This window comes from Bidens hawaiensis, unplaced genomic scaffold (assembly GCF_021521415.1).
Source record: "Bidens hawaiensis isolate Kalapana, Puna unplaced genomic scaffold, B.hawaiensis_p1.1 tig00003015_1, whole genome shotgun sequence".
NCBI lineage: Eukaryota > Viridiplantae > Streptophyta > Magnoliopsida > Asterales > Asteraceae > Bidens > Bidens hawaiensis.
The window spans coordinates 1,284,094-1,303,773 of record NW_027491162.1 but is presented as its reverse complement, the minus strand read 5'-3'; positions in this window follow the sequence as shown (position 1 = coordinate 1,303,773).

The following is a 19,680-nucleotide window of genomic DNA, read 5'->3' as shown; positions in this document are numbered from 1 at the left end:
TGCCATTGAACGGCATCGCTTTAAAATAAAAGACATTATCCATGAAAACATAAATACCATTATCAACAAACTTAAAGTCATAACCAGATTGTCTTAATACAGAAACAGAGATAATATTCCTAGTTAAACTAGGGGAATATAAAATGTTTTTCAAAATAATTTCCAAACCATTTGGAAGTTTTAAAACATAATCTCCTTGGGCTTGGACGTCAACCTTTGCTCCATTGCCCATGAAAAGACTTATATCTCCTTTCTTCATTTCATTTCTTCTTTTGAACCCCTGCAATGAATTGCATATATGAGTTCCACATCCGGTATCCAATACCCATGTGTTAGAAGAAATAATATTAAGATCAATGTGAATCATGAAAGTTGTACCTGAGGTTTGCCCCGCATCCCTCTAAGCTTTCAACTCCTTGAGATAGGTCGGACAGTTTCTCATCCAATGACCTATCTCACCACAACCAAAGCACGGATCCTCAACACTAACCTTTAGCTTCTTTGGTTTTGGTTCCGCCTTTGCCTTTCCCTTGAACCCCTTCTTGACTTGCCCCTTGCCAACGGCAACCCTTGCCTTTGGTTCCGGGTGATGCCTTTACTTTGAGCCACCCTCATTGATCGCAAGAACGGGTAAAACCTTTTTACCCATGCCGGCTTCGGCTGTCTTAAGCATTGCGTGAAGCTCACCAATGCTTTTGTCCCATCCGTTCATGTTGTAGTTCATGACAAATGTCTCAAACCTTTTAGTTAAGCCATTTAGGATCAAATCCGTGGCTAACTCTTTTGAGACGGGACAGTTAAGCCGTTCAAGCCGATCAATGTGGCTCTTCATCTTAAGTACATAAGATGAAACAGATTGGGTTTCTTCCATATGACATGCATGAGGCGCTCGAACCGTTTCGAATCGCTCAACCCGAGCTTGAGTAAGGAACATTTCCTTAAGCTGGGTAATCATGTCATACGCCCCATGATTCTTGAAATCCTTTTGGATCTCGGGAATCATTGTTCCCAGCATGAGGCAAGAAACTTGCACCGAATCCTCGTTGTATTTCAGCCAATCCGCATAGGCATCCAAGTTGTTGACATCGGGTTCATCGGGAATAGGATCGTCTAAAATATAAGACTTCTTTTCTTGCTTGAGAACAATTCTTAAGTTTCGATACCAATCCATGAAGTTGTTAAAGTTTAGACGATCCTTATCCAGAATGGATCTTAGTGATAGATTATGCACGTGTGGGATAATTGCGTTCGGTGCGTTGTTTGCAGCCATCTAAAAGAATTTTAACAAAGTTCAAATTAGTATTTTCGATATTAATAAAATTTTAATCTTTAATACCCTTTAATGTCTCCAAGACTTATTGATTAAAATCTAGAACCCAACGTTTCATTCAAATAGTAGTTAGGTGACCTTTATCCTACTATTCGAATTAACAAAGTAGTCAACGTTTGACAATTGCAACCCTTTGCAACTTATAGTTTTATGGGATTGGTTAAACATCATATGTTTAGTTAGTATGTTAAATCCCATCAACACCTTTGAACGCCATGTTAAGGTGATCCTATAGTCATGGTTTCAAATCAAGTCGTCCTGCTTATACACACATGTGAGTTTACTCATACAAGTGGTTAGGTGATCCTAATGCCAAAAGTACTTGTAAAATCACCTTAAGATCACAAGTTTTCTTAAAAGTGCTTAGGTGATCCTAATCCACTATCAAGTCTACAAGTGACTAAGTGTCGTATAAAAGGATGGTGTTTAACTTGTTTTTAAAAGGGATTTTAGTTTTCTAAATTCTAGATTGGAAAACTATTTATTGTACCTTTCATTTGCATGCATTCAAATGTATGGTACTTAGTTGAAAAACCCATTTTCAAAATTCCTTTTAATAAAACCCATTTTATTATGAAATCATTAGCTATTGATAAAACCATTTTTTATTACCTAACGATTTCTAAGGAACCAATTTTATGCTAGTTGATTTTAAGTTGTTAAGCAAACCATATTGCAAATAATAAGTAAATCAACCATGCAAGCATAAAATATACACAACCACAAGTTCATAACCATAGCCTCCTAATATTGACCACACTTGTTGACCGAAGACAAGTGTGTCAAAAAGTCTCTCCTAAGGGACCCAAAAGAACATGCACTTGTGTCGGTGAACTCCCACTTGATTCCGCATCCATACGCTCCAAGTGTTTACTCCCGGTGTTGTTGTCTTCATCATTTTATTTGGGCTTCCATCCATGCATCTTCTTTTACAAAATATATCCTAATACATTTTTCTAGTAAAAGAAATACATCTAATCTACTTATTATTACAAGCCATATGAATGAATAAATAGATTACAAACCCAAATAAATATTACAACCAAATCGAATGAACAAAACAACCAACACAATCATTCAACCAAACACAAGGCCATGGCTAGGTTATGAACATCTATTACACATCCAAATATGCAATAATACAAGACCAAAATGGTTCCCCTTTTTGCCTCAAAACTTTCGGCCAAGCTTAAGCAAACCGAAAGTTTCGGGTTTTGTCCAAACAAACTAAACAATCATCCAAATGACTTGGTTTTTCAAGATTACCACATGCATGTAAAGTATAACCTTGAAAAACCATGGGGTAACCAAAACCCTAAAATTTTCGGCCAAATGGTGAAACCCACCATAAAACCGAAAAATTTAGGGTCTAATGAAGCATGCATTCGTATAAGCGGCTCTTGATGCCATTGTTGGGTTTTAACAAGATTATCAAAGTGATAAAATCCTAATTTTACCAAAAACGCAGCGGATATAACGAATTACACACTATCAAACACATGCATGTCACTATAAGTTCATGCATGTTAAACTACCTTTCAAGTAACCAAAGAAGTGTGAAAAGGATGATGATTGAAAGGCAAGAACTTGAATATGGAAGCTCCTCAAGCTAGTATACCCCAAGCTCCAACAAGACACCACTTCTAGCTAGGATTTGAACACTTGATAACCCTTTCTTCCTTGCCTTTCTTCCTTGGCCGAAAATCCAAGAGGAAAAGAGAAGAGAGAAACCTTTGTTACTTGTGTATAATTAATTATGTTATGTGAAAGAAGGAAAGAGAAAGACTTGGTTTTATTCAAAAGCATCTTTCTCTCCACCAACGATATCCATTGCATGTCTCCACTACCTCAACTTTAATAATAAAATAATATCAAGTGCAAGAGATTCCTTTACATTATTAATATTATTAATTTTGTTTTATAACACAAATATATATCCATATATATATTTATAAGATATAACAAAACTTATTACATGTTGGGTGACATGCTTAGTAACCATTATTCACATATTGTTATTTAACCAACTTAATTAACAACATGTAATGTTCTCTCATAAAACATAAATCATCCATATGATTTGTTTATTACACAAGTACATTTTTATTTAGAAAACCTTTTTTCCAAATAACTCAAGTGTCAATATTCATTTACTTATGATCATATCATACATAAACAAATATTCTCGGTGTTTGTCTAGCTTGTTATTGGATATGACCCGACTTGGATCAATACGTACTAGCCACATCAACTCTAATATGTGTCTTGGGCAGATCAATTCCGACAATAATAAGAATTGTTATAGGTTAACATACATTACATGTTATATATAGAAGACAAGCTAAGCGTAACGAATGAGCCTCTCATTTGTTATCATACGTTAAGTTCATTTGTTTAACATCCCGTAATGAATGAACCTTATACATTAACTATCATTCGTTAACATATATAACAAATGAGGACTAAACAAAGCCGGTCTCATTCGTTAGACAGACCTAATGAATGAGCCTCTACATTAATGACCAAAATAACCCTAAAACATTATTCTAATAACCAATATACATTATTCAAAGACTGAGACGCAAAACCATGTATCAATAAACCTTATATTCAAGCTTGCTATAATTGTGGTGATGTGATGCATCTTAGAATGCGTGCCCTAGACTCATTTATGCAAATGAAGTTCAAATTTATCCGACCCAATTTAACCAAACCAAAACCGATCAAACACAATTTCCACAAGCCCTATACAATCAAGACCCATTTGCTCAAACTCAACGAATCCAAGCTCAACCCATTTACTTTATTCAAGCCCAACCTAATATTCTCAATCAAGTTCAAGGAGATCAAGCCACTCAAGTTGATCAAGGACGAATGTTTATTGCTAATAACTCCAAGTAATGAATACCTAAGAGGTTGTAGTCCTTATCGTTATCCTCTTTCAGCTCTCCGTCTATCTTCTTTTTTGTCATTTACGTCTTTTCAATCATTCCTTGTATTCAAGATTTCCAAGATTTATTTTTTGTCTATTTTCAAGTACTCATTATCGAACAATTTGTATTATCAATCCAGTTATGATATTTTCTCATTATTTCTTAGTAGGGTTGTTGCTTTCATTTTACAAAATCTATGACCAGTTACCACACTTAAATGTTTACTCAAAACCAGGTGATAGAAGTCTTAGGTATTCAATATTTTCATGATTTTCTCAATTTACATCTCAATCCTCATATTATTTATTTTCATGCATCTCATCAAAATTAGTGTGGTTTTATTCAAATCTATATACTCACAATCTATTTTTTTTTCATTTCTACCTCGATAGTTTCAATTGATTTAAAAGTCTTATTTACTTTGGTTGTTCTACAAGTTTTTTATTTCATTTGATATCCTTAAATTTTAAAATCATTTATATTTTTAAAGTTCACATGTCTTAATTCATTATTGAAAGGTTTTCTTAAATAGTTTTATTATATACCCACAATAAAAAATTTTGAACCCTCACAAACAAATAAACTAAGAGGAGAATGAGAAGATCAAAGTAATTACGGATGCATACGTAATTATCAAAATACTCGCATGAGAATAATGGTATGTATGGTTGTGTGGCGTGACTCGGAACATAGGCCGCTTTCGATAACGGTACAAATATGATATGATAAGGACATCGTGGATACGCCGCTGGTACATTCTATATAAGTGTCCTTGTCATATCTTATTTTGTATCGTTTTTTGTGTTGGAATCGATCTGCCCAAGACACATATTAGAGTTGATGTGGCTAGTACGTATTGATCCAAGTCGGGCCATACGCAATAACAAGCTAGACAAACACTACGATAATTATTATTAGATATGATCTAAGAAATGATTATCAAACACTTAGAATATTTAGAAATGGGTTTCTAGATATTTGCACTTGTGTAATATATAAATTATATGGTTAATTTATATTTTGAGAGAAAGTATTTTATGTTGATGTTTAAGTTGGTTAAACAACAAACACAAAAGCCATGTCACATAAGTAAAAAATAATAATACTTGAAGATTTGAAATTGTTGATGGGAAACAAAGGGTGGGCCACCCCCTTCCCCCCCCCCCCTCTCATCCCTTTATTCTTTTGTTATTTACTAGGACATGCAAGTAATGTTGTTGATAGAGAGTTATTATTCAACAACACTTTTTCTCTCACACACACAAGAACTCGTTATCTTCTCCTTTTATTTCGGCCTTAGGAAGAACAAGAACAAGGAGATCCTATCTAAGTACAAATCCTAGCATACAAGGTGTTTGTTGAAGGCTTGGAGGGTATACAAGCTTGAGGTTTCCTCCTTTGGAAGCTCGTCATTCAACCTCATTCATCCCTTTCATTCTCGGATTTGAAGGTTGTATTACATAAACCCCCTATGGATGTTTTTTTGTATATATGCATGCAAATTCGTATATGGATCCGGGGCTTGGGTTTTACATTTAAAATGGGTTTTATATTAATCAATATAACAAGATTTTAAACTAATTAATCCACTGCGTTTTTCATATAAATGGGTTTATATGACTTTGATAATCTTGTTAAAACCCAACAATGGCATCAAGAGCCGCATATACGGATACATGCATCAATAGATCTAAAAATTTTCGGGTTTTATGGTGTGGTTCACCATATGGCCGAAATTTTTGGGGCTTTTGGTTACCCCTTAGTTCTTCAAGGTTATACTTTACATGCATGTGATAATCTTGAAGAATTAAGTCATTTGGATGATTTGTTGTTTTGTTTGGACAACACCCGAAACTTTTCGTTTTCTTATCCTTGGCCTAAAGTTTGAGGTTCACAAGGGGAACCATTTAGAGATGTAATACTTGCATATTTGGATGTGCATTTGGATGTTCATAACCTAGTCATGACCTTGTATTTGGATGTGTGTTTGTGTTGTGATTTATTCAATACTCAATTTGGTTGTAATATTATTTTATTTGGGTTTGTAATCTATTTATTTATTCATATTGGTTTGTAATAATAAGTAGATTAGTTGTGTTTCTTTTACTAGAGAAAAATGTATTAGGATATATTTTTTTTTTTTTTTGGGTAAAGGGATTCACCCGGTTAAATGCATTCCACACAATCAAAAAGTACAAGTAATATGACAGAGTGCCATATTAGTTCTCATGTATGACATGCCATACAAGAGTAAACAAACCAAAACCACCAAACATTGGTAAACACAGCCAAAGCTTACACAAGAACAATGTAAATAAACAAAACTAAAACAAATCAACCATTATCATCAATCTGGTGGGAAACTCCCCGCGGAAAGTGCCAATCCTCGAGAACCCGATTAACCCGTTCAGAATTCTTGAACTTTAGAGTCATAAGCTTTAGGCGCGTCCCCCTAATGATTTCGTCCACAACCATCTTCGGAGTCTTCAAAGAGTTCTTGAAAAGCCGGTTGTTTCGCTCCTTCCAGATAACGTAAACCGAAGCCCCAAATAGCAGCCGATTAACAACATTTTCAATAGAGTTGGACATTCCAAATTGAGACACATATTGAAGAATATTCGCCCAACCATTCCTACACCCTGAAACTTCCCTTTCATTCTTACAATACTCCAAACCTCAGCAGAGAACTTACACTCAAAGAAGAGGTGGTTACGAGAATCCGGCTCTCCATTACAAAGAGGGCAGCAATACAAGTTATAATTTGGATACCCACCAATTTTCCATCCCATAATACGATTCTGCGTGCTCAACCTATCATGAAGCACAATCCACAACATAAAGGAGTGTTTTGGAACACATTGAGAGAACCAAACAACATGCACCCAAGACACCTTATCAGCCGGTCTCCGAATAAGATTCCAAATTCCAGACGCCGAGAAATTCATTGAAGTCCCATTCTCATCCATTACCACGATCTTGTCCCTCTCATCCGGACAAATGCTGACTTCTTTTAGGTTCAAAAGAATTGGATACCTCAAAATCCAATCAGGCGGCCAACCCCAGTTATTATGATGAACAACATCACTGACACAGGTCTCTAAAGACAAGCCAGCACGATGAATAGCTCTAGGGTTAATATATTCAATTAAAGGACAAATCTCATCCCACTTATCATACCAAACTGAAGTAGATCTCCCATTCCCAATTTCATGCCATATAAATTTTCTAATCTGAGGACGGAACTGAAGAATTTTCCTCCATCCCCACGTACACGAGTTAGGATATATTTTTTTTTTGTAAAAGAAGAAGCAACAAAGTTACGGTTTTAGTTTTGGGCCTTAATGGACTTCATAGTCCATGATGGGATTCTAGCCCAATGACCAAAGCCCAAACTTGGAGGCCCATGGAAGCAAGGAGCTGAAGTTGGAGCCCAATTGGAAGCCCAAATAAAGTGGAAGACTCACAACACAAGGTGGACACTTGAAGCATATGGATGCGGGATCAAGTGGGAGTTCACCGACACATGCCTTGTGTCATTCTCGTCCCTTAGGAAAGACCTTTTGGCACACTTGTTTCGGTCAACAAGTGTTTTCATCTTAGGTGGCTATGGTTATGAACTTGTGGTTGTTTATTTATGCTTGCATGGTTGATTTATATGTATTTTGTTTTATCTTATTTGGATAAGGATAATTAACAAATTTAATATCAACAACTTGCATAAAATTGGTTCCTTAGAAATCATTAGGTAATAAAATTGGTTTTATTAAAGGTTAATGATTTCACAATAAAATGGGTTTTATTAAAAGGAACTTGAAAATTTGTTTTCAAAGGTACCATACATTTGAATGCATGCAAATGGAAGATACATTTAATAGTTTTCCAATCTAGAATTTTGTAAACTAGAATCCCTTTTAAAACAAGTTGAACACCATCCTTTTATACGACGCTTAAGTCACTTGTAGACTTGAATCGTGGAATAGGGTCGCCTAACCACATTTAAGAAAACTTGTGATCTTAAGGTGGTTTTACAATACTTTTGGCATAAGGGTCACCTAACCACTTGTATGTGTAAACTCACACGTGTGTGTAAGTAGGACGACTTGATTTGAAACCATGTGAATAGGGTCACCGACACATGGCGTTCAAAGGTGTTGATGGGATTAAACATGTCAACTAAACATATGATGTTTAACCGATCCCATAAAACTAGAAGTTGCAAACGGTTGAAATTGTCAAACGTTGACTACCTTGTTAATTTGAATAGTAGGATAAAGGTCACCTAACTACTATTTGAATGAAACGTTGGATTCTAGATTTTAATCATTAATTGTCTTGGAGACATTAAAGGGTATTAAATATTAAAATTTATTGATATCGAAAATACTTTTATAGATGGCCGCAATCAACAATCCACCCAACGCTATTATCCCTCATGTGCATAATCTATCACTTAGATCCATTATGGATAAGGATCGTCTAAACTTTGACAACTTTATGGACTGGTATCGAAACTTGAGAGTTGTTCTCAAGCAAGAGAAGAAGTCCTATATTTTAGATGATCCTATTCCTGATGAACCCGATGTCAACAACTTGGATGCCTATGCGGATTGGTTAAAATACACCGAGGATTCAGTGCGAGTTTCTTGCCTCATGTTGGGAATAATGATTCCCGAGATCCAAAAGGATTTCAAGAATCATGGGGCGTGTGACATGATAACCTAGCTTAAGGAATTGTTCCTTACTCAGGCAAGGGTGGAGCGCTTCGAAACGGTTCGAGCACTTCATGCATGTCATATGGAAGAAACCTGATCCGTATCATCTTATGTGCTTAAGATGAAAAGCCACATTGATCGGCTTGAATGACTTAACTGTCCCGTCTCAAAAGAGTTAGCCACGGATTTGATCCTGAACGGCCTAACTAAAATGTTTGAGACATTCGTCATGAACTACAACATGAACGGATGGGACAAAAGCATTGGTGAGCATCACGCAATGCTTAAGACAGCCGAAGCCGGCATAGGTAAAAAGGTTTTACCCATTCTTACGATCAATGAGGGTGGCTTGAAAAAGAGGCATCACCCGGAACCAAAGGCAAAGGTTGTCGTGGGTAAAGGGCAAGTCAAGAAAGGGTTCAAAGGAAAGGTAAAGGCGGAACCCAAACTCAAGAAGCTAAAGGTTAGCGCTGAGGATCCGTGCTTTAGTTGTGGGGAGATAGGTCACTGGATGAGAAATTGTCCGACCTATGTCAAGGAGTTGAAAGCTAAGAGGGATGCGGGGCAAACCTCAGGTACAACTTTCATGATCCATATTGATCTTAATATTATTTCTTCTAACACATGGGTATTTGATACCGGATGTTGAACTCATATCTGCAATTCATTGCAGGGGTTCAAAAGAAGAAATGATTACAAGAAAGGAGATATAAGTCTCTTCATGGGCAATGGAGCAAAGGTTGACGTCCAAGCCTGAGGAGATTATGTTTTAAAGCTTCCAAATGGTTTGGAAGTTATTTTGAAAAATATTCTATATTCTCCTAGTTTGACTAGGAATATTATCTTTGTTTCTGTATTAAGACAATTTGGTTATGATTTCAAGTTTGTAAACAATGGTTTTTATGTATTCATGAATGATGTCTTTTATTTAAAAGCAATACCGTTTAATGGCATTTATGAATTGGTCCGTGATAATATATCCATTGATAACTCGTTGTACCAAGCTAGCGCCAAAAGACTCAAATTGGATTTGAGTAAAGCTTTTCTTTGGCATTGTCGCCTTGGTCACATAAACAAGGATCGCATTCATACACTTCAAAAGAATGGTCTTTTAAAATCAAGTGATGATTCATTTGATGAATGTGAATCTTGTTTATTGGGAAAAATGACCAAAGAACCATTTAGTGGAACTAATGAAAGGGCGAAAGACTTATTAGGCATCATACATTCGGATGTATGTGGTCCTTTTAGGACAATGACAATGAATGGTGAAAGATACTTCATTACCTTTACCGACGATTATAGTCGCTATGGGTATGTGTTCTTGTTAAGACACAAAAATGAAGCCTTTGAAATGTTCAAAGTCTTCAAAAATGAAGTACAAAATCAACTCAACAAAACAATCAACGTGTTACGTTCCGATAGAGGAGGTGAGTACCTCAATGATACGTTTCTAGAACATCTTAGGAGTTGTAGGATTGTCTCACAACTTACTCCCCCTGGAACACCACAACATAATGGTGTGTCTGAAAGGAGGAATCGAACTTTATTGGATATGGTTCGATCCATGATGGCTAGAAGCACATTACCTCTATCATTTTGGGGTTTCGCACTGATCTCTGCTGCCCGTATTTTAAATATGGCACCAACCAAGAAAGTGGAAAGGTCACCTTTTGAAATATGGCATGGAAAGGTTCCATCATTATCATATTTAAGGGTATGGGGCTGTGAGGCTTATGTTAAGATCTACACCCTAGACAAACTTGAAAGCCGATCCACTAAGTGTATCTTTGTAGGATATCCCGAAGATTCGATGGGATATTACTTCTACAATCAAAATGAGCATAAAGTGTTTATAGCTCGCAAGGCTAAGTTCTTGGAAAGAAGGTTCCTTATGGAAGTAACTGATATAACTATGGAACTCGAGGAGGATCGAGAACCACAAGCCGATACACGTTTGGTTGACACTAGCGATCAACAAGAGGTTGTTGATAATGATCAATTGGTTGATCAACCCACACAAAACGTTCGTAAATCTGGTAGAATTAGCACCCCACCTGAAAGATATGGATTTTTCATGGATGTATGCTATGTGGTGGATTCTGACGAACCAACCACATACCGAGATGCAATGTCACAATCTGATTGTGATAAATGGCTGGAAGCCATGAACGTTGAGATGCATTCCATGCATGACAGCCAAGTATGGGACCTGGTTGCTCCACCACTTAATTCGAAACTGGTTGGAAGTCAGTGGGTTTTCAAGAAGAAAACTGATATGCATGGAAACTTGGATACTTATAAAGCTAGACTTGTAGCAAAGGGTTTCACTCAAAATCAAGGGGTTGATTATGATGAAACTTTCTCGCCCGTGGCGATGTTAAAGTCTATAAGGATATTGTTTGCCATAGCCGCATATTATGACTATGAGATATGACAAATGGATATCAAAACTGCTTTTCTAAATGGACACCTTGAAGAATATGTCTATATGGTTCAGCCTGAAGGTTTTGTCGATCCACAACATCCTAATAAAGTATGCAAGTTGAAGAAATCAATCTGTGGATTGAAAGAAGCATCTAGGAGTTGGAATCACCGTTTTGATGATGAAGTTAAGAAATTTAGATTCATCAAAAACGCTGATGAAGCTTGTGTGTATAAGAAAGCTAGTGAGAGCATCATTACCTTTCTGGTATTATATGTCGATGACATATTACTATTTGGAAATGACATTCCAACCTTGGAAGGTGTAAAAGCCTGGCTTGGAAGCTGTTTTTCCCATCAAGGATCTTGGTGAGGCTGCCTATATTCTGGGAATAAGGATATATAGGGATAGATCAAGGCGGTTAATAGGTTTGAATCAAAGTGCATACATTAACAAAATCTTGAAAAGGTTCAAGATGGAAAACTCTAAGAAAGGTTAAGAGCATATTGAAAAACCTTAGGATGACTAAGGATATGTTGAGTGTTTCTCAATGTCCAAGCTCAAAGGATGAGCAAGACAAAATGAGTGGAATCCCATATGCATCTGCTATAGGATCCATCATGTATGCCATGATTTGCACTAGACTGGATGTGTCATGCGCTTTGAGCATGACAAATCGATACCAACAAAATCCGGAAACTAGCCATTGGATGGTGGTTAAGAGCATACTGAAATACCTTAGGATAACTAAGGATATGTTTCTTATATATGGCTCTGGTGAGGAGGAACTCGTTGTAAAGGGTTACACTGATGCGAGTTTCCAAACTGATCAAGATGATTCTCGATCACAATAGGGATATGTCTTCATTCTAAATGGTGGTGCTCTCTCTTGGAAGAGTGCAAAACAAGATGTGGTAGCATTGTCCACCACTGAATCTGAATACACAGTCGCCTCATTGGCAGCTCAAGAAGCTGCGTGGATTAGAAAGTTCATTGCCGATCTAGGGGTAGTCCGTACCATTCAGGACCCTCTAGAAATCTTTTATGACAACGAGGGTGCGATTGCTCAAATCAAGGAACCCCGTGCACATCAAAAGACTAGGCACATTGAACGGAGATTCAACTACATAAGGGATGAAGTTGAAAAGGGATATGTATTCGCAAAGTTCACACTGATCAAAACATTGCGGATCCACTCACGAAGCTCCTTGAAAGGCCAAAGCATGAGGGTCATACTTGCGCCTTAGGACTTCGATATTCTAGTGATTGGATTTGATCTATTTTGTATTTGGATATCGGAACAATTGTTATTTTGACTCATTCATATGATTATGGTTTATGATTATGACTTTTGAGTTGTGTTCCATTTTAGCATGTTTAAATCCGTGAATAATTGAATTATTCTAAACGTCCGTAGTCGATCATACTTGTGGGAACAAATATGAAAGTAAGACTATTATGAACTTGGATTGGTAGATATTCATAAGGAATGAATATAGCAAAGGGATTGCTGCCAAAGTTCATAGATATTTATGGGATAAATATTGGATTGACCCGCTCTCAAATTTACTGCATGGAATCCTTGTGATTTGTGATCATAAGTAAATTTGAGTAAAGGCGAACATCATAGTATCCTGCGACCTGAGATACATATTGGGTCTTGATATTCATCGACTATTATACTTTGACTTAGTTCTTCGCTGCTCTGAAACATGTTAGTACATAAGGCTGAGCTCAAGTATAATACAAGGTGATAGTGAGAGACGTATGTAGTTAATAGGGGATTTGTCCCTCTTATTCGTTGAGAGTTAAATGTCTAAGGCCTGAAAAGTTAAATCAACAGAGAATGATCACTTTGTGTCTTTGGATTTAACATGACATTTGTGGCAAAAGGATAAATGATAGATTTACCTAAAACATTTTCAAGTATGGGACTTGAAGGGGATGATGTTATTGAATGGCACTTCGTCATGCGTATTAGGGATAGTAAATCGTTGTTAGGCGGTATTTGCTATTTGCATCAATCTTATATGTATCTTGTGCAAGTGGGAGATTGTTGGAATCGATCTGCCCAAGACACATATTAGAGTTGATGTGGCTAGTACGTATTGATCCAAGTCAGGTCATACCCAATAATAAGCTAGACAAACACCACGATAATTATTATTAGATATGATCTACGTAATGATTATAAAACACTTAGAATATTTAGAAATGGGTTTCTAGATATTTGCACTTGTGTAATATATAAATTATATGATTAATTTATATTTTGAGAGAAAGTATTTTATGTTGATGTTTAAGTTGGTTAAACAGCAAACATAAAAGCCATGTCACATAAGTAACAAATAATAATACTTGAAGATTTGAAATTGTTGGTGGGAAACAAAGGGTGGGCCACCCCCCTTGTGACATTCATGACAAAACGAGGTACACTATATTCATTACGTAACAAGTAAACGATAAATCGGTTAATTCGTAGTGCTTAAACGAGTAACCGACTGATACTAATTATGACCCGTATACATATTGAGGGGTCATATACGAGTCATATATATGCTAACATATTGATATTTAGGCCTCGGTACGTTTAAAACTCTTTAAACGAAAAAGGTTTCGTTTATCGATACGCTATAAGCTTAAACGCAATCGTTAATATCAAACCAAGCATTGTAGCATCCGTTAAGCCGAAAAAGATTTACAAAACACTTATATGACATGTTCTAAGCAATCCGTGAAAATATTTTGGAATTTTACAACGAGTCAGTACGTTTTTCTTATTTTACAAAAATAAGCTGAAAAACACTCGTTTTTACGCTATCTCTTACACCCGAATTAATTTTCTTGCGAAAAACCGGACCCGAACTAAATTTGAAGTGGGCTTTTCATGTTTGGGCTTGTATGTATAGTTTAATGGGCCAAAACAGCCCATTAAGGGCCTCTAAGAAGCTCCGATCGGCCAGCATGGGGATACCCCACATATTTTATACAAAGCTTATGCTTTAAGCTTTACTATCCAATTTAACTTTCAAATATTTCAAGTCCAAAGCAGCTCTAGTTCTGCTCTTCCAAACCCTTGCCCAAAACCCTCAAGTAAGTTTCATTTACATGAATTTTTAACCATCCTTTAACTAAGTTATAATCTTATAAACATGTTTTAGTTAGTTTTAAACATGTTTAACCATCCAAAAACCCTAAAAATCAAGTAAAATTATGTTTTGATGTTAAACATGTTTACAAACCAGGAACATATACTTTTTTGGTTAAAAACGCGGATTAGAACATGAATACAACGTTTTTACGGTTAGAAAGTTCGGTTTGAACCCAAAACCGAAACCCTAATTATCAAGGCTGTTACATGGATGATTTATGCTTGGTTTGATGTTATATGATATGTAGATATACTGAGTTTGCAACCCGAGACCCGGAAAGTCGTTTAAGCTAGCAAAATTCATCGGAAACCGACAAGGTAAACCAGTAACACTCGTTTAGGGGCTGTTTGGTATTAGGTTGTGACGTGCTTGTTGTTAGCTTGTGAAAACTTTCAGGGACATTAGGGATCATATAAATGAGTCCCTGTTCAAATTTGGTAATTTTTCGATAAACGGAGAATATTTGGTGAATTTATTTCAGTTTATGAGCGTTTATTTGGGAAAAATAGCTAAACATGTTGAAAAATTCTGAAACTTGGTTTTGGAGTTTAATATGGGATGGTAAGATCACTGGTAAAGTTTGGGAATCATTGGAAATGCCTAAGTATGGTTTGTACAATCATGGTTAAACCGAATTTTAACAGCGGAAAAACGCACAAAAAGGCATTTTGTCAAAAGAGTTAGGTTCTGGAAATTTTACAGGGGCTATGTAATAACATTGAGGCCATTGGTAAAAATTATCAGATTTTTCGGAGGTCGTTTGATATAAACGGGCCATTTATTACACGATTATAACCTATTAAATGAATTTTTATAAATAAATAATTAATCATAAAATTTCTGGAAATATTTTTATAAAATTCTCCATGTCTTAATGTATTTTTACAAAAATTTACATAATTTATATATAAGTACATATTTAGTTATGATTAATCAAAGATTTAAATTATAATTGTTTTAACGAAACCGGCAGTTTTGTGTTTAACGGACTGACTGGTATGTCAAAATGTCAAAAGTGGTCAAATATCATATTTTTGAATGATATTGATAAAAACGAACTTGTTACGAAAATTCCGGACAAATCGGGTGGATTGGGCGCGTTTTGTATAATCAAACCCGTGTGAAAACGGAAACGAACCCTGCAATCAAACCAGACACCGAAACCTTAAAATTCTTTCATAAATCAAATCATTTTATCAATCAATATATTTACTTAAGTTTATGTGATCTTACCTAATTCCGAAACGTATAAACGATCAACTGAGCTAGGCTCGGAAAACGGTGAAACTGAGCCAAATCCAGTTTTAAACATTTCATAGTATACAACGTCACAATCTAAGACTATGGTCATGTTCTGGGCCTAACAGCTATACCCAGATCACCTATACAGCCCGACTTAGCTTGAACACTGTACTAGTATTAACGATACAATACCGTTTATAGGAATCAGGCTATAAACGAGGCATCTGACTTATTGATACGTAATTTCTGTGCGAACTACAATAAGGTGAGTTTCACGACCCCCACTTTCTAAACTGTTTTACGAACTTTTGGGGTGGAAAGCATGTTTATACACGTTATCGATCTGAAAACGATTCGGGACATAAAATATCTGAACAATTATATATGAAAAGTCCCTACAAACATAATGATTGACTACGTGTTGATGAAAGATGATTATTATCGTTGATTGATATATTAAGTGGAGATAATACGAATTTGCAAAATATAATGAAATTACACGTGACAGCAGGTTTATACAAACATGTTATGTAATGTTAAACATAACTAATTTTGGAGATAACGTGGTCTGTGATGATTATGGGGCTATTGTGGGCGGAAGGGGGGCCACAATAGTAATAAACTAAAGTTGAGTATGGCCTACGAGCCAAGTTCTGCTGCAACTTATAAACTAAAGTTGAGTATGGCTTACGAGCCAAGTTCTGCTGCAACTTATAAACTAAAGTTGAGTATGGCCTACGAGCCAAGTTCTGCTGCAACTTATTAAACGAACTAACTTGATTATGACATGGATGTTAAGAAAATAATGTGATTATGCGTATTGAGGGCGGATGGGGAGCCACAGTAATTGGTGATACGTGATAAATACTATATGTGTATATGTGTCTATATACATGCTACGTGATTAGCCGTAGGAAATACTATGTGTAGAATATATTAATTAATTGCGTGTATACTACATAATGTTTGAGTTACGTGGAATCATCGTGTGTGGAAGGGGGGGACCACAGTGGTTGATGTTAACACGGAACCGTTGTGGGCGGAAGGGGGGCCACAGTGGTAGATTAAACACGAAAATTGGAAACAGGTAGTACGAACAAACAATCACGATTTTACTGAAATTTCGAATTTATATTATAAACTTACCTGTGTGCATATGCACACACAAGGATATGGCTGTATATATTTATACAAACGTAAATACATATTTTTACATACGCGCGTACATACAAACTATGACTGTGTGATACGCAGAACTGATTTCGTTAAACTTACGAAACTCACCAACTATTCGTAGTTGACCTATTTTAACATGCTTTTCAGGTAATCAGATATGAGAAGTAATTTCCTGTGCGTTACGTGTCTGATTGGTGATTGATGTCATGGGCATTTGAGTTAGAAGTAAAGTACTTGAAGAACCGGTTTGATTGTATCACCTAGTTTGTAAAAGATGTTAGAACAATATAATATATTGTAAATTAGTTAGTAATGTTTCTTTATGAACAATGTATTTGATACCAGTTGTATCTGTTGCATTTCCGTTTTACGCTTCCGCAATTCGCTTAACGGGGTGTGACACCCCTTTTCCCCCTCTCTCTCATCCCTTTATTGTTTTGTTATTTACTAGGACATGCAAGTAATGTTGTTGGTAGAGAGTTATTATTCAACAACACTTTCTCTCTCACACACACAAGAACTCTCTCTTTCTCTTCTCCTTTGATTTCGGCCTTAGGAAGAACAAGAACAAGGAGAGGCTATCTAAGTACATATCCTAGCATACAAGGTGTTTGTTGAAGGCTTGGAGGGTATACAAGCTTGAGGTTTCCTCCTTTGGAAGCTCGTCATTCAACCTTATTCATCCCTTTCATTCTCGGATTTGAAGGTTGTATTACATAAACCCCCTATGGATGTTGTTTTGTATGCATGCAAATTCGTATATGGATCCGGGCCTTGGGTTTTACATATAAAACGGATTTTATATTAATCAATATAACAAAATTTTTAACAAATTAATCCGTTGCGTTTTTCATATAAATGGGTTTATATGACTTTGATAATCTTGTTAAAACCCAACATTTTGAATCATTCGAAGATATGTGTTATGTGATTTATATATAAAAACTATTTATTTGTATTAAATAACTTTTGTTGTAGTTTTTCCTTAATTTGGGACGAAATTTCCAAAAGTAGAGGATACTGTAACATTCGTCAATTTTTTAACCCCAAAACCCGACGCGTTTCAAAGCCAAAGTTATTTTATATACTATTTTCAACAAAAATACTATACTATATTATATAGTTCCTGAAAGATCAATTTAATTTAATATGGTAACTACAACGTGCTTTCTATAATTTATAAAAGTTAAACCCAATTTACATAATTATATCATTACAATAAAAAATAATAAAATATTAATAAGAAAGTGGAGGCAATATTCCCGTTCATTATTTTAATAATAAAACAATAATTTCTATCTCAACAATAAGTTTCCCGTTTTTCAAATCTGTACTTCTCTCCCAAAAACATTCCATCAAGTAAGTTTTAATTTATGTTCGTCATATTTTCTCTAAAGTTAGTTTAATTTATTTTGATTCAAAAACGCTAAAGTTTAAAGTTTCTAATAATAAATGATCACACATATTATATTCATCATACCACAAGTGGTTCAAAATTTTTCTTCGTCAAAATCCATTCCAAAACATCAATAACATTCTTATTTTCAATGTTTCGGATTTGACAGCAAGAATGGTCTTCAAGGATTAATCCATATCTCGGTCATAAAAAAATTGTAATGATGCAATTTTATTGAATTACGGTTCTAATAACTATTTATTTGTATATTTATTCTTTCTTATGGCTTCAAAATCGTTATTCAAAATTAATGCGCATATATGTACCATCAATGAAGCTCGGCTATTTTAGCCTATCTCGGGTCCGAATATGGGCAAACTTTATAAAGAAAGTTTGTTCTTTACATGATAATTTATTTAACTGGAGAATTTTATAATTTTTGAGAATTTATTGATATTTTTAAACATTTATACAATTTGATACAGAAATATGTTCAAAACTGATTTCGTTTTCCTTGTTTCTTCTTCAACTTCTAGTTAGGTTATTTGAATACATATTTTGTTTTCTTTGACCTTTATTTATCAAACACATTATAAAGAAGCCCTGTAACTTGGAATTAGGGATTACTCATTAAGACTCACCCAAGCTTAACCAAGATCTTAATCTCTCAACTCGCCAAACTCAAGGTGAGTAATTCACACCCTTTTTTTCCATCTTTTTTACTTTTTGGGGATAACATGCGTACCATATTTATCAAAATTTTATTTATTCACATATATACCTCATTAACCACAATTTGATATTATGTGATTATGGGTTTATTGATCATCTATGAATGTTATATGGTTATGTGTTTATTTTTATTGTTTGGTGGTTGGGCCACCTCATCCTAATAGAGTATGCATACCTTACCTCCGGTAAGCTGACTTTGTGACCGAAAGCGTCCGCATTTATTTTACTTGGTAATGGTTATATATTATCAATTGTTGTGATTGTTTATATTCACATATAGAATTTTTTGTTTTACAATATAATAATGCATCCAAACTTATGTGTTGCTCACTCATTTTATGTTGATCATACTTTATTTTTGCTCATGTCACAATTATGCTAGTTGAAGAATTAGAAGTTCGAGAAGACATTTAGTTGGACTTTAGTTTGTTGAAAAAATAAACAATTTATTTGGATAATATTTGTAAAACTAATTAATTAGTTATGGTCATTATTATTATTATTAATAGTATCTTGTGAGATACTGTGTAATCAGTTGCACCCCGACATATTCCGTCATAGGTTGGGGTATCACAGATTAGT